The following is a 10,974-nucleotide window of genomic DNA, read 5'->3' as shown; positions in this document are numbered from 1 at the left end:
AAGTAAAAGTAATAAAAACGCAAGGGATTAAATGCAAGAGACTTCACGGAGAGAAGCAACAGAATTTAGCAATTGGTACAGTGTTTTTCAACAGAGGAGGGGCGCCTGGGTGGCTCAGTCGCTTAGGCATCCCACTTTGGCTCACGTCATGATCTGGCGTCTTGTGAGTTCGAGCCCCGCATCGGACTCTGTGCTGACAGCTCAGAGCCTGGAGCCTGCGTTTGTCTCCCTCTCTGTCTGCCGCACCCCCCCCCACCCACCAACCCCCCGCCCATGCTCTTTCTCTCTCTCTCTCTCAAATGGTAAATAAACATTTTTTTTTAATTTTAATAAAATAAATAAAAAGGGGAAGAAAAGAGGATGGAGAGGAAAAGGATTTCACTATAAGGCAGTGGTTCTCAACTGGGAGTGCTTTTGTCCCCTCGGGAATATTTTTCAATGTCTGCAATTATTTTAGATTTTCACGACTGGATTGGTCGAGGTGCTACTGGTATCTAGTGGGTGGGGGGCCAGGGACGCAACTCAACATCCTCCAATGGGCAGGACAGCCCCCTTCAATGAAGTATCCAGCCCCAAACGCCAACGGTACCCGGGTTGAGAAACCCCGCCTTAGAGGGACAGGAAGAAAAGTCGTACCTTTGACCAAATTAGGAAAGTGAAAAGGAGAGAAAGAATTTTTGAAAGAATGGGATGAGCTCTGTGTTCTACACGTTGCGTTCCAGGAGTTCAGAATACATATAGGCTGGAATGTGCAACAGCCAGTAATGCAAAAAGTATGTAAACATAAGCTTCTCGACTTGGTTGGCTACGGCACTGTACGGGCAAGACCTCGGATTTTGAAACCTTAACTGAACACCAAGCGTGGCTCAAAACTTGGCTCTGCTGGGGCGCCTGGGTGGTGCAGTCGGTTAAGCGTCGGACTTGAGCCAGGTCACAATCTCGCGGTCCGTGAGTTCGAGCCCCGCGTCAGGCTCTGGGCTCATGGCTCAGAGCCTGGAGCCTGTTTCCGATTCTGTGTCTCCCTCTCTCTCTGCCCCTCCCCCGTTCATGCTCTGTCTCTCTCTGTCCCAAAAATAAATAAACGTTGAAAAAAACTTGGCTCTGCTGGTGGAGGTATTTTCGGAAAACACTGCAGATCCTCTGATCCTTGCCCTCCTCAGCACATTAAAATTCTTCTCGTATAGTTCTAGTGAGGAGTAAATGAAACATACACGCAGCCTTCAACACAATGTCGGGCACAAACTTGCTGTTCAATAAATATTATTTTTCATTACTGTTTTTGAAATTAGTGTGACATATTTGTTTCACAGTATATATTTATTGAGTGCCTAGTATGTGCCAGACAGACTAGGTTCCTATTAGAAAAGAAAGGGAAAGACTATAGAAGGAGTTCTGCTAATTAGCTAAAGACCCAGCAGGTTCAACATTCAAGTTGGGAAAGTTAAGCGGAAAGCACTTCCCGGACAACCACTCCGACATACTTTTCCAATCTAGGTCAGCTCTGGAGATACCGCCCCAAATCAATATCAGATCAGCAAGTTGGGGGCAGCGGGGTGAGGTCAGAAAGACACCAAAGGGATTCATGAAGGGGCAGAGCTCCCTGTGCCTTTCACTTTCCTGAACTGGAACTAGAGCTTTCAGAAAGCCAGTTTTGCACAATCCTAGACCCAGAGCAGTCCAGAGGGGGGGAGTGTCCTGAAATGGGTACAATAACACCGAGGGGCCTTATATTTACAGCTGCTGGTATCGAGAGAAAATGAATAGTCAGGGTATCCCTCATTAGAAAATGAATCACAAAATTTAGGGGAAAGAGAAAGGCAATAATGATTAACTGTATATTCTTCAATTTCAGGTCTTGCTTTATGGCCTTCCCGGGCCATTGTGAATCCTTGGGTATCCGGCAGCTGCTAGACATGGCCCTGGGAATAAAAAGAGGAGACAAGGTCCCCGCCGCCGAGAAGCTGAGAACAGATTCAGGGAGATGTGACGTCGGGAAAGCAAAAGACGCGCAAAGCCACGTAGGTCATACGAAGTATTGGGTAGTACGTGTGTCCTTCCCCTTCCACCCACCCTCATGCCCCAACCAGCTTTCCCCGCGTCACCACCACCTTCAGCCTCTGCTGTGATCTTGGGGCCTCTACCCTGCAAGACCCTCGTTCATCAAACCCGCCAAGCACTGGGTTCTCTCTGCACAAAAATGGTTGAGGAAGAACGACTAGAGATGATCTCCTGGGCACAGAGAGTTTTCAATGTTGGGAATAAAAAAGATAGAAGACCATGCACAGAGAAACACATGATGGTTGTGACTTGGCTGAGCTCCGTGAGCGAGTACATGGGCAGCAGAACAAAAGCCTCTGCGCCTTCTTCATGCTCTGCCTAATTGATTCTTCCCCCAATAATCAAGGAGCTTCTTTGACATCATGTTGGATTCACAGCAGAGCAATCCAAAATCACAAAGCAAAAACGGTAGCAAAAACAGCCGCTTCCAAGGCACATAAACAGGGCTTTTCTAGCAAATATATCCTCTGATTCTATGTATTTCATCCCATGAACTAAGTGCAAGCATGTCTCCTGCCTACTGGTCCAAGAAAGAAGAGTCTTCTTGGAGGATTTGGACTCACCTCCGAGTAAGGCTCTGTGTGTTGGCCAGTCTCATCTTTTTTTTTCAAAAAATTGTTTTTTTTCAACGTTTATTTATTTTTGGGACAGAGAGAGACAGAGCATGAACGGGGGAGGGGCAGAGAGAGAGGGAGACACAGAATCGGAAACAGGCTCCAGGCTCTGAGCCATCAGCCCAGAGCCTGACGCGGGGCTCGAACTCACGGACCGTGAGATCGTGACCTGGCTGAAGTCGGACGCTTAACCGACTGCGCCACCCAGGCGCCCCCAGTCTCATCTTTTTTTAAAAAAAATTTTTCCCCGAGACTTTTCTATTTTTATTGATTTTTTTCTTTTTCTTTTTTTGTGAATATAATGTATTGCCAAATTGGCTTCCGTACAACACCCAGAGCTCATCGCAAGTGCCCTCCTCAATGCCCATCACCCATTTTCCCCTCTCCCCCACGCCCCATCCATCCTCAGTTTGTTCTCTGTATTTAAGACTCTCTTGTGGTTTGCCTCCCTCCCTCTCTGTTTGTAACTATTTTTTCCCCGTCCCCATGGTCTTCTGTTAATCTTCTCAAGATCCACATATGAGTGAAAACATATGATATCTGTCCTTCTCTGACTTATTTCACTCTTTAATGAAGAGCGTGACTGCCCTGGCAGGCACCCCCTTGAGACTCCCTCACCAAGAAACTGTTTGGCTTGGCTGATCTTCACCAGTGGCTTAGCCACTGCAAATCACCCACTGTTCGTGTCAGCACTGGGCTAGGCTAACTGTTTTACATGCTGAGTCATTTGGGGCAGCCAACTCATTGTCTCCCGTACCTGCCATGGACATCTACAAGGCGGCTCTCCCACATCTGCTTCTTATTCCTGGCCGATGCTAAGTGTGCTGTGTGATGTTTTGCCAACCTAGAACCTCCCCGAACTTCTACATTATCACCAATTAAAGGGTAAAAGTATTTCCCTCTTCGTAATGTCAGGGTCTAACATTTACTTAGTGATAAAGATTATCATTTGACTAAGGATTTTCAGACTGGTGGCAAAGATCTCTATGACGAGATAATCTATCAATTGTGGTATGAATTGTGCTTTCAAATCAAGCCGGCCCAGCAGTCTGTCCTGACATGATATGCACCTGGTTTAGTCACTTTAGGGTTCCTATCAGTTAGAAGGTTCCTATGCTTTTAAGCACCAGTCCTAAATCATGAACGTGACTTAGGTGTTGGGCTTTTGAGTTACTGTTCTCGACTGGTTTGTTGCTTTCATCAGTTTTTTTCTCTTTTGCTTGTTTTTTTTTTTTTGTATACGTCTTAGTTAAAAATGCCTTTTAGTGCTTGTTTATATTACATAGGAGGATTAGAGATTAAGTCAGTCAGTGTTTCATTGGGTCAAGTGACTGAAACAAGACCAGAACAAGACCTAGGAAAAAAAAGAAATCATCAGAGAAGATTACAGAGTTGAGACAGAACCACTTCTGTGCATGTATTTCTGAATTTGAAATCAAGCTTGTCTTTATGTGAGTTTAAATTTCGGATTTTAAATCACTTGACCTGGACAACGTAAAAAGAGAGATACTAGTAGTCATGCATCTGTCCCTTTGTCCAGTCTTTTCTGGAATGGTTCCTTCCATTGGTTCCCAAGAAACTTGCTACGTGTTTTTATAAATGAAGAGCACATATTCCAATGAAGAAGGGTCCAATGGCACCTGCTTCCCATCAACACAACGGGGAGTGGATGGCCAAAATTTTGTTGGAGACAGTTCAGTTGGGGGTCCAGGAAAGCCTCAGATGTCAAGGATTGTCTGGCCTGCCTATTTCTCCAGCCTCATCTCACACCGCTTGCCCGCACGTCCTTTTCTCTCCAGCCACACTGCCCTGCCTCCGGTTTCAGCCATCGGCTGTTCTTTCATATCCCTGACCCACTCTACCCAGACCACTGTCCAAAATGCCTTCCCCAGAGTCCCTTTCTCTGCCTGGTTAAGTCCTACTTGTCTCTTATCTGTAATGATGGAGATAATATTCACACATACTTCAGAGAAATGTTGTGAGAATCCAAAGAAACCATCCATGATCCTCAGAATGGTATCTGGCCTAGTGTGAGGATTAGGTACACTTGCGCCGTTATCATTACTGTTCTTTCTAGACTCAGTTCAGGTGCCACCACTTATGGGACAACTTCCATGAATCCTTTCCTGCCTATTCCTGTGTGTGCTCCCTGTGCACCGAACGTGCCTCTATTACAATGAAACAATAACAAGAATAAGGAGTGCTATTAGACACCACCCGAAGTTCTTACAACATTAATCGCCACCATAACACTCTGAGGGGGTTGTGCTACTAGTCTCATTTTAGCAAACAGCAAATAGGTTGAGCTGTTTTTTCCAAGGACTAACAGCCAGAAGATGACTGAGTCAAAACCTTGAATTCCCTGGCTTGGCAGCCCTCTTCTACTTTATCGCACCGAATTTTATGGGCTATTTTTTTTGTCGTGCTGTCATTTCTCCCCATCAGATTGTAAGTTCTTCAAGGACAGAGATTTGTTTGTCATTACTGTTGTTTTTGCCAGACCCTGGCTTTCTGCCTAGTGCAAAGCACTTGTTCAATAAATGTTTGATAAATTAATGCGTATCCAAATTCCCACCGCACAAAGAAGAAATGAAGAGTAGAGAGTCTTATCAAATTAAGCTGAGCCAGGAGAGCCAGGAACTTGTAGTTCTCACTTCCTGCCTAGATTTTATGGTTAAGACCAAGCTCTGGACCCCCAGAGATTCTGTCTGACTAAACTTCAGCTGCACACACAGCCTTATCCCCCCATAAACAAGGTACCGTGTGGTCCACTGCTGCATAAATCCAACAGAGGAAAGTAGTTGGATGGGAGATGGCTCTTCCCTGTGAAAAATCTACTTAGCAAGGAAACCAACCAGAGCATGACTCATGCCTGGATTGCCTTCCCTCTCCCTGCTGCCAATATGTGTATACTACTCCCCTCAACTCCAAGCGGCCCTCCAGGTTGCCCCCTGACACCCCACACCCACATGAGAACACAACATGTTCTGCCTCCGTGTTCCCGCAATTCTCAGGTGGACTATTTAGACTATGTTACTGTGTTCCTCTTCATACATTAGTTGCAATCTTCCCTCTCTGTTTCGTAGTTGTAGTTTGTCTCCCAGATTAGACTTAAAACCACAAAAACCCAGTTCCCTAGCCCAGACACATGATGGACCCTCAGCAGATCCTGGATGATTGATTGACTGGGTAAGTGGATGACTGAATGAGAACAAAAGAGTAGAACTAATTCAACAAATCTCTCTCATTCTGTTTCCATCCTACCCAGATGCTGGCCCATCAGGAGCCTGCCAATAAATCCCGGGATCTACACCCATCCTAGCACAGTTACATCCACTGTAACTATTCAGTATCTTGTAATATAAACATAATTGTGTCTTAGTCTTCGTTTTGTCCACCACAACTAACATAGAGCTGGGTACACAGAGATTCTGAATGAAGGGTAAGTGAAATCAATCATTCAACAAATATTGATTGTTCCAAGCTTTGTGCTAGAATACTGCAAGACCTACAATGACATTTTTGATGTCTCTAAACCCCCCAAGGCCCCAAAGTCTTAGCTATGAGTTCCCCTTCTGCTCCCCCGCCCCAGAAGGAAAGGCTCCCCACCTTCTAGGTCCTCTAGCTGGACCAGCTGCGTTCTACCTAGTCCTCAACTGAATTGGTTTCACCTTCCTGCCAGCCCACAAAGTATTCAAGCAAGCCAATCCCACATCCTCCGGGGGAAAACAAGGGTCACTTCACCTGCTTGTCTCCACAAAGCCTGCCTCCCGTAGCCCCTGCTGGTTCCCCTTCCTGAGTGCAATCCCCACATGGCCCTGCGCAGCATGCAGTGTCCTGTCCCCCCACAGTGTGAATACGTGTAACTAATAAACTGCCGTCAATCTCACCTGAACAGTGTCAGGGGTTGAGTGTATGACTATCTCATACGATTTATGGCAGGCGATCACTCCTGTCTCAGTTGAGGTGAATGAGATGTGATTAAAATGATTTTAGCCATGATCTAGAGAACTGAGTCCCTGCCTCACTAAAAACTAGGATTCCTATTCCAACCAGAGGCCAAATGTACTGGCTCCTTCTCCTGAGATGAACCCTGAATTCCTAAGAGGGAAGCTATCAGCGTGAGTGAGGAAGGTGAATAAACCTTTGGAGAAAGAGGGCTCTGGGGAGTGGGCAAGGCCTGCAGGGGAGGGAGGTACCGCTAGCCTGGAGAGTCAGCCAGGCAGAGTTCTAGGCATTAATGATGGAGTTTCTGCTCCCAAGGTGACGGTGTTCTCACAGAGGAAAACAAAGGAACAAATAAGATCATTGCCAGCACTGTGAAGTTGAAGGATGGAAATATACTAGAGCTGCAGTTAGCTCATTACAGCCATCGGGCCAAGACCTATTTGGGTGCAGCCCACAAATAACCTTTTAAACGATTGCAAAAAATCAAAAGAAGATTAATATTCCATGACATGTAAAAATTGTACAAAAGTCCAATTTTGGCATCCATAAATAAAGCTTTATTGGAACAGAGCCATGCACATTCACGTATGAATTGTCTACGACTTCTTCCACGATATCACAGCAGCGGTGGGTGGACAGACGCTGCAGGGATTACAAAGCTGTAGATAGTTACTATCTGACACTGTACAGAGAAGGTTTGCCTCCCTCTGTGTTAGAGCCACGGGTGGGGACAGGGAGTGGAAGACTGGCAGGAACAGGCCACTCTGAGGAAGTGGCTTGAATTAAAGCTGAAGGATGATAAAGGGTGGCCAAGTGGAGGTCTGGAGGAAGAACATTCCAAATAGAAGAGAAGCAAACACAAGGATCGCGATATGGAAGCTAGGCTGGTGAGCCCATTCATTCGACAAAGCAGTTCTGAGGCCAACATCATGCCCAGCACTGTTCTAGCTGTGGAGGATAAAAGAGACTAACTAGAAGTTCCCTGCCCCTGTAGCCTAAATTCTAGAGGAAATGAATGAATGTATAATTAATTTCAGGGAGTGATAAGAGTTCGTAAGAAAAGGAGACAACCGGTTATAGAGTGAAAGGAAAAGGTATCTGTTTATTGACAAAGGCCTGTTAAAAGCAGTGCACTTGACATGAGGTGGAGGTAAAGAGGTGGGGAAAGACACGTCATGATCCACCGAAGTGTCCCAGGCAGTAGCCACAACAAAGTTCAGGGGTCCAGAGGCAGGGATGGGTTTGGCATGCTTGAGGAACAGCATGATCGGGGGCACCCGTGTGACAACAGCAGTGGGGAGAGGGCACCATAAGAAGCCGGAGAGAAACAAAAGCCAGACCTAGATGTTCTGTGCATCACAGTCATGTAATCTGATTTACATGTCTAAAAGAATGTGGGAAACTGGTGCCTGAGCCGTGGGAGGGCAAGAGTGGCAGTCGAGAGATCAGAGAGAAGGCTGGTGAGTCTGTGAAGAAATGACACCATTTACTGGAGTAAGAACATGGCGGCAGTGGTGAGTAGTGGGTGGATTGTCCCAACGTAGAGCCAACAGGGCCTGATGCGAGACCAAGTTTTAGTCTTCAGTTGCTGCATAACAAATGGTCATACACCTAGCAGCCTACGAGCAACATACATATTTATGATCTCACAGTTTCTATAGGTCAGGAGTTCAAGCACAGCTGAGCTCGGTCCTGTGCTTAGATTGTCACAGACCTGCAAAGTACCAAACTGGCGTTCTCTTTTCTGGAGTTCAGAGTCCTCTTCTAAGCTCGTGTGACTGTTGACAGAATTCACTGCCTTGCAGGCGTAGGCTTGAGGCCCCTGATTTCCTGCTGGCTGTCCAGCACTTACCACCCTAAACTCATAGCGGTTTTTGCAGTTCCATCACATGGCCCTCTCACAATACCACAGTTGACTTACTCAAGACCAGCAGGAGAATCTCTAGCTTCCGTCTGGTAAGTCAGAGAGAGATACATAAAATGTAAAGAGATCACAGGCATGACTATCACCTTTGCTGGATTTCTTTGGCTAGAAGTAAGCCATAGGCTCCACCAGCACTCACGGAGGAGGGGATTACAGAAGGATGTGTTTCACTGGGACTCATCTTAGAATTCCCCCTACCACAGATTTCACCTAGAGGGTGACTCCAAGGTCTCATATGCTGGAGCATTTGGGTGGAAAGTGAGTTCATTTATGGAAGTGAAATAGGCTGGAGTGTGGAGAACAGATTTGGTGGGGATAGGGAACAGCAGGGTAAATAGGTTGTTCAGTTTGGATATATTAAGTTTAAGGTGCTTACTGGACACCCATTAAATATGTCAGCTAGGCTTTTGGATATATAATCCGGAGCTCAGACAGGAGATCATCCTGGATATTTCAATTTGAGGATGATCAGCAAACGTAGATGGCATTCAGAGCCACACCCACACACATAAGCTGGATCGTCCTGGTGATTAGGGGATGATAGGTGGATAAATAGAGAAGAGAAACAGAATAAGCAAGACCCCAAGAATCTCCAATTCAATAAAGATCTCCTTTCAATAAAAGGTCAGAAAGAAGAAGAGTGTTTTAAGGGCACCAGGGATTTATTTTAGTCAAGTATGATAAGACATATAGACACGGAAATGACTGTCAGGAAGAAAGAGGTTCGTTACACTCACAGATCCCTAGAAACAGGAGGTGTGGTGCACCATGCAGGGCCACACAAGGAAGTCCCAGTGTCAGTCAGAGGCAGAGGAAGTGAGAAGGAAAATGTAGATAGGCAAGAGTTTTCCTATGGTTTCCATGGGAAAGAGTGGGCAAGGCAGAGTAAACCGGTTTAGGATTGGCTAGTTTGAATAGGTTCAGTAGACTCTGGGTTATACGAGGGGCCCCTAGTGGTCTGGCACATGGCCCTAGGTGATTACATCAGGGGAACATTGCCCTGAGGTGTAAGAGCTCTGTGAGACCCCAGTAAAGAAGTTGATTGGGGGTTATGGGCTTTGGATTGGTTGGTTTACGTTTGAAAGGTACACTCAGGACTGAGTTGTTTATTATCTAACCCCGGAGGGAAGAGTCCCTTCGTTCTCAGCAAAACCCTGAATGTCAAAGCATCAATATAAAAAGACATGGTTAATACAAGGGATCATCCAAGGAGATGAGAAGTAACCAACAATGTGGGAGGAAGAGGGGAAGTGTGTGATGCCTAGAAGACTAAGGAAGAACATGTTTTCAAGAGAAAGTAAACAACTACACTCTAAGCGAGGGATAAGCAAAGTAAGGTCGAAACAGAAAATCAACTACTGGATTTAGCCAGATGGAGTCATTTGTGGCTTTACCCAGTATCATGCATGGTGGGAGATAGAATCTATGTAGAATGGGTCGAGGGGAGAATAGGCAGATGGCAAGTCTAGACAATGGTTTCAAGAGGAGCTCTTAAGAGTAGCAAAGACATGAGGCGGTAATAAGAGGTGGGTGCTGGGAAATGGGAAGGCTTCTAAAAGATGGATCTTATTAAGACCAGCTTATGTGCTGACTGGAATGACACAGAAGAGAGACACAACGGATGGTGTAGAGGAAGAAGGGGTAAAGGAGAAGCCAAGTCCTTCAGAAGGCAAGAGACAATGGGATCCCAGAGGGAATGGAGGGAATATTACCTGTAATAAGAGACCCATTCTTATGCAATGATCTTCATCACTGTGTAAATACAGACACAGGTACACAGGGGGAATTGAAGTAATTCTCACCTGGTTCCCCCTATACTGTCTGTGAAGTGTGAGATGAGATAACCACAAGAATGGGAAAAAGAACTTACCAGATGTTTGGTAGGATGGCCAAGCAGAAAGAAGTGCCCTTCAGAGATTTGTCATCATCACAGGTTAGAAGTATAATGGGTAGACTACAACCCAGCAATTGCACTACTAGGCATTTATCCAAGGGATACAAGTGTGCTGTTTCCAAGGGATGCGTGCACCCCCATGTTTATAGCAGCACTATCAACGATAGCCAAAGTATGGAAAGAGCCCAAATGTCCATCGATGGATGAATGGATAAAGAAGATGTGGTATATAAATACCATGAAATATTACTCAGCCATGAAAAAGAATGAAATCTTGCCATTTGCAACTACGTGGATGGAACTGGAGGGTCTTATGCTAAGTGAAATTAGTCAGTCAGAGAAAGACAAAAATCATATGACTTCACTCATATGAGGACTTTAAGAGACAAAACAGAGGAACATAAGGGAAGGGAAGCAAAAATAATATAAAAACAGGGAGGGGGACAAAACAGAAGAGACTCATAAATATGGAGAACAAACTGAGGGTTGCTGGAGGGGTGGTGGGAGGGGGGATGGGCTAAATGGGGAAGGGGCAC

The sequence above is a fragment of the Leopardus geoffroyi genome, chromosome C3 (genome assembly GCF_018350155.1).
Source record: "Leopardus geoffroyi isolate Oge1 chromosome C3, O.geoffroyi_Oge1_pat1.0, whole genome shotgun sequence".
NCBI classification, from domain to species: domain Eukaryota; kingdom Metazoa; phylum Chordata; class Mammalia; order Carnivora; family Felidae; genus Leopardus; species Leopardus geoffroyi.
This window is presented reverse-complemented; position numbering follows the sequence as displayed.